Source organism: Convolutriloba macropyga, chromosome 13 (genome assembly GCF_964194025.1).
Source record: "Convolutriloba macropyga chromosome 13, txConMacr16.3, whole genome shotgun sequence".
In the NCBI taxonomy this organism is placed as follows: Eukaryota; Metazoa; Xenacoelomorpha; order Acoela; family Convolutidae; genus Convolutriloba; species Convolutriloba macropyga.
The window spans coordinates 13,359,040-13,365,315 of record NC_134480.1 but is presented as its reverse complement, the minus strand read 5'-3'; the positions used below and the strand labels follow the sequence as shown (position 1 = coordinate 13,365,315).

Here is a 6,276-nt window from a genome sequence, read left to right as displayed (position 1 = left end):
CTGTCCCCAATACGACTGGTTAACAGGTCGACAAAAAGAGCAGATAGGTGCGAAGCTCAAAAACACTGAAAACAATTAACTTCACAGTTTTTAATGTTATCAGATATCCACTGAAATCATTAAAATGTTCATTTATATCTCCATAGGAAGCAACTGAGACTTGTCGTTATCCAATGTTTGATTTGCGCAAAATCCCAAAGCCAATTGGATGAACGATTACTGTTATAATTTAAAATAAACCAAAAGTCCTTTTGAAATTTACAAATATAAAATCGAATGAAATTTCGCAGTAACAGTAGCAACAAAGCCTAGAAAAATGGTTGAAGCTGAAACCGTTAACGATTAATTTATAGCTCACTGGAAACAAGTTATAACATGTGCTTACAGAGACTGAGCTACAAAGTGACCGAAAAACTATTAAAAGGCGAGTATCAAAAACCCAAATTTTTTTGAAAACAAATATTTTCAAAAGCCATAAGAGACTTAGGATTATTACAAAAAGCGATGGATTAAGTTTCAACACCACAGGAAGCCAATTGGGCCTGTTAATAATGAGGAGACTAGGCCACGAGCCCACAAAAAATTGAAATACATTAAGAAGCCAAAGTTTTGCGAACAAAAAATTTTGCGATATGACACTGTTCAATGCACTATAATTATAAGATGTTACCCGCACGAACTGTAAATCGTCATTTTTTCTTCATCTTTAAATTAAAGAGTCTTCCTTATAGAAGGTCTATACAGAATTGACAGCAAAAAGAAACCCGAAAATTGAACAGTGTAGAAATCTCGAAAACTTTATGAAACTAAATTGTCGAAGCAATCAGTCAAAACAAATGCAAAAGTGCGAAAAAAATGTTTGAATCAACAAAAGCAATTGAGACTTATAATGAGTGAGATTGATTGACAAGGCGACAAAAATAAAATCAAAAAGGAGACAGATGAATAAAGTATATATATTTTTTAAATTTGATTTGAGAGTCATTAGAACAAACAGCTATAAACTGAAATCTTTAATAAGGTTTATACGGCTTGGGAGTTATACGGCTTGGGAAAGCAGTTGAGGTCTGTCGTTATCGGGTATTTGGTGTGCAATAATGAAGAGAAGGACAAACATACGCAAAATAAAAAAAAACCCACAAGTTTTGCGAGATAACTGTGCTCAGCCCAAAAAGCATTAACTATTCAACAAAAACAATTAATATATCTAAATACGCCGTTTCCCAACGTTGTGCACTTGTCCTACAATGCCTTCCTTTAATTTGACTAGTCAATAATGTGATAATTCGACAAGGGAAGAAATTGAACGCATAAAGTGAAGACGCGTAGTACCAAAATAAGGAAACCATTAGTTGAATATAAACCATTACTGACATTCATTTTTTACTCACAGGAATTGGTTTCTGCCTGTTTTTACTGAGACTGCGCCCGAAGTTCAGAGAAGTAAAATAAAATAGTGGCAAAGTTCAAAAATTCACCGGTATTTTCTCAAAAGAAATGTTTTCAAAGTCGCAACAGACATTAGATAAGAACTGAAAAAACTGTCGAGGTGGTGTTATACTTTCTGAAACCTAACTGGATCTTTGGTTGGAGGCAATAAGTCATTGGGCTACGAAAAGTGTAAGAAATGAAAGCAAAAGGCAATAAGTCCACAAAATTTTGAAAACAATAGGTCAGAGCCATAAAGACCATGAGCTTGCCCCTTGATTTGAAATTCTTGTCCGTATTTTACTTAAAAAGCATTTTTATAGCGGAAATATTTTGAAAATTAAAATATAAAAAAGTTTTATCGCGCCATTAAAATCTAAAAAAATGTTTTATCATAAGGATTCATGGTGAGGTCAAGACCAGTCCAAATGTTTCTGCGCGTCTAACAAAACACTCAATTGTTGAAATGGTTGCGAAATATAGCAATTCTTCGCAAAATCTTTCAGTTTGTCACAAATAGATAATGCATTTTGTATAATTATAGAGTTTAAATTTGCATTTGGCTGCAGTTTTAATGTGTCTACTCCCATTAAAATTAAAGCAAGTGTGCTAAAAAAGCCATTTTTTCGACGAATTTTCAAAGATTTAGCATAAATTCTAAACAAAAAACTCAAATCGAACAATTCAGCAGCCCTCCTCTATTTTTAGAGATAAAGTCAATAACACTTCAATTAACAATTTTAACATATTTTGCCAAAATCGACAAAAATTTGGTCAAAATTGGCAAAAATTTGGTCAAAAGTATGAACAAAACAGCTGAATTACGCCTATTATTCTCTAAACTCTAAACCTCGATAACTCCCTATAAAAAGCGAAGCTTGAAAAAAAAAATTAATTCCATTTTTATACGAGGGATGGGCTTTATAATGATACCACTCACAACTCTCTACGATTATTATATGGATTGGCCAAAATTGTCCCAACAAAAAAAACCCATTTGAGTATATAGTTCCTCCCCCCTCAAGAGGGGTCGGAACAATTAACTCATATTTTTACCTTGTAGAAACGAGGCGGAATCGATAGCATAATGGTCGTGATAATTTTCCGCTATTTAGTTGCTCAAAATGAATGTTTTGTGCCTTTTTTCCTATTTTGTCGGTTATATATTTTTAATATCTCGAGGAAATTTTTTTTCTGAGTCGATAAACATATGAGCTTCATATGATTCAATGGTGATACTTTTATTAGCTGTTTGAATTTTTATATTTGAAGATTGTTTGAACTTATTCGTCAAGTGCCCTTAAAATTTTGTGCCCTCAAAACGTATAGTATGGGGCTTTTCTAGTGACCAGTGTCTGCAGTTTTAATTAGCCAGATTTATTTTCTTCCAAAATTTTCATTAATTATTGATATCCAATTCAGAAATTCCAAGTTTTTTTGAATAGCTATCTCGTCGATAATTGTTGATTTGGAATTGGTTATCATGTTCCACGTTTGGTAACACAAGGGATTTTACCTCAATTATTTTAAAATTATGTTACAAACTTTGTTTCAGTAATGTAGGCTATCACAAAGTTTTTTCATGCTAAAAAAGTCTGCAATTTAGCTACCTGATTTCTTAAAGTCATTTTGCTTGTTTCTCAAATGTAATAGAATCATTTCGACTGGAATTGACGATTGCACTTTGTTTCAGGAGAAGAGGTATTTAAGACAACTAGCTATAGCCTTATATTCATATAAAGCCCCAATCGATTTGATCCTTTTTTGAAAAATAAAACTTGTCATTGAATTTCCTCTTGTACATTTTCAACGTGTTCTTTGAATCAGAGAAATTGAAATGGTCAGATTTAGAGAGCACCTGGGTTAACTGTTTTATAAACTATTTTCAGTAACTTTCATGAACTTAGTATGTTTACAAAGTTTGAAGATGTACTTTTCAACAATTAAAATCGTTAAAATGTTATTGGCAAAATTCGGAAGTCAGAATAGAACAAACCTTTTTTTTACAAAAAAAATTCAACACTCATTGGACAGCCAGCGGAGATTGGAGTTTTTATATACTGGCTGATTTAATGAATCTTGTATCCGATGGACTGTTTTAAAGTAATTGCCCCAAAGACTCTCAAATTAGTCTTGCTGTTATTGCTCATTTTGAAATAAGCAGCTTGTTTGTTGTCTTTAAATTGTTTAATTAAAATTAAATTGATTATTAAATTGTTTGGAAAATAAGTGGTTGGAACATTAGATACAACTCTCATCACCGATTACCGGTCCTCTTTGTTGTAGTATATAGACTATGTCAATCAGAAGTTTCCCATAGTGGAATTTGAAATCAATATTGCGAGTCTGATATTTAAAAGTGACAGTGAAATCTTATTTGGTACATCGATTTCCTGGGAGCTATTGCTATTATTTCATAAGGATTTTGAATGATGTAATCGGTTCACGCTACAAAGTGATTCTAGCTATTCGACTGCATTTATGACCCAATGTACAAAGATCAAGAGTATTTTCCACTTTTTTGTTTTATCCGACCTCACTTAGTGGGGAGAGGAACTATATGCTCAAGTGTATTTGTTTTTTTTTCGTTGATTTGGCCGACCCATATATTTATCGGAGGGTGTTGTGAGTTGTATTTTTTGAAACCTGTTGAATATATATTTAAGGGGCTTATTTCAAATTTCTTATATTTAGATATTTTTTCGGGATTTAAAATTGTACTGAATATGAGCCGATTTTCACTATTTTTGTTCACTTTTATAAAATTTTTTGTTTAATTTTTTTTGCTCAAAATAATTAATACGTGCTCAATGAAAATATTGCTTTGATTTTGTTAGAATAAGACAGGTCTGGTTGTTATCTTTTTGGATTGCTATCTTTTTGCAAAGTTCGGCTGATGGTTCTGCCAATTCGCCCTCTTTTAGCTGAAATTACCAGTAATTCTCAAGAGTACTACCCGTTCGAACATTCTTTGTATCAATACGAGGGCTAGTTGATTTTATACTATCTAGCAAAACTATTTGGAACAGCAGTTTTCGTAGTTTTTTGCTAATGTAGGTGGATTTAACTACTTTTTTTATTTGCAGTACAATTTTCGACCTAATGTAGAGATTTTGTGTTAATTTTTAGAACAGCTACGTAAAGATTGGAGACAGACATTTTTGATTTTATTTTGGCTGCCTGCAATCCAAACATTTTTGGGCGTTTGGGCGCTGTCTTTTCATTAACATCTTCACAGCGTTAAGCTTTTTTTAAAATCTGTTGTCAATCAGAGACTGAGTTTGAGTTGGTATATTCTTCAGGCGAAGCAAGAAAATTGAGCTGCAAAGCGAGTTGTTTTGAAGGGTAAATTTTCTGAAAGTTTTTAAAGTGCAGAAAGAAATTTTTGTTTTCTATTCACCTTTGGCTATTTTTACGTTTTTATACGAGCTAATGCTTCTAAAATTATTATGATTGTTTTAATAGTGCATATATGCTATTGATTGAATTGATCAATGGTCATCTATTGGTTTTTATTCACATTGACTCTTTTTTTCTTAAAAAATTTATGAATTTGACTTTCGCCCCTATTTTTTAATCGTTTTGTATAGCATCATATTTGGCAGGTGCACTCGAATATTAAATAAGCTTTATTCAGTTAACGGCGTATAATTTTTGGCTTTGACAAAATGCGTGTTCATATTTTCTGGGTTTTTGTTTTCTTATTCTATATTTTAGTCTCACTGCCGACAAGTGTTCTTTGTTTTGTAAAGTGGCATGTTCGATTTCAGTCATTTCACTCACATCGATTTCAGTTGATAAGTTCAGAAGTTTATTTTTATTTGTTTGTGCAAATGAATGAATTTTTGAGCCCCTATTGGTCGTGCATTGTGTCGAATTTTTATTTGCTGCCATCGATGAGAGGTCCCATTTTATTAAATGAAGAGAACATTGAATAGCCTTTTTTGGTTTTATTTCCGTCACAGATTTTTTCACTAAGATACTGTTTGTAAATGTGAAATCGTGAAGTTTCTTTTATGAGAAATCTCCAGAAAAACAGGTTCCGTTCTGAATATTAACAGAGCCGTTCTTCCCTAAGATTTGTATTTTGAAGTCGTTTAATGTTTGCAGTTTACACGTAAAGATATTAACTGACATATCATTTTTTTTTAAATATAGTTTGTGATTTCTTAATGTTGATGTGGTACGGAAGTACCCCCAGGAGGAAATCAAGACTCAACTATTAATATAAACTCTGCTAAACTACATATATTATTATATTATCGGCCCGTACGGACCAATCATTCATATAGTTTATCCAACCCGTTCGGACTAAAGTTAAGTTAGCCGTTTCACTCTTGTGCAATAATCTTTCTATCAACATGTCATAACACTTCTGTCACCTTTAGTTAACTGTACATAGCGCTGACAGGTATTGTCTGGTCGCGCCTCTACTTCTCTTAAGCTGTGAACGAATCATCGCTTTTTGCCTTAACGCCAACAGTAAACAGTTGAATTGAAAAGATTTGAAACTGCTCTTTTGAAATAATCACATGGCGCAGTCAGCAATGGCTAAATCCCGAATTAGGGTTAACTTTATTGGGACAAGGGACCCCAACCAAATATGGTATGGTAGAAATGGTTCAGCACAGCAAAACTGGCGATAACAGCCAAGGAAAATATACAAGTAGAAAAACTACTGAGACCAAAACCAGAAAACGGTGAACTAGACTACCCGCACGAACCCATGTACGAACCACCCACATCAGATGAAACAACAGCCGAGATAATTATTCGCAATTATCACAGTTTTTTGAATGCTTCCATTTTATGGTCTGCATTATTCTCTCCTGGGACTCAAAAACTTAT

General features: G+C 33.0%; 1 protein-coding gene across 5 annotated transcripts in view; it reads left to right on the top strand.

The window, feature by feature from the left end:
* The window catches only part of LOC142351863 (striatin-interacting protein 1 homolog), a 454,798-nt gene that overhangs the window by 214,064 nt on the left and 234,458 nt on the right, over positions 1 to 6,276 (top strand). The gene's annotated exons all lie outside the window — the stretch shown is intronic.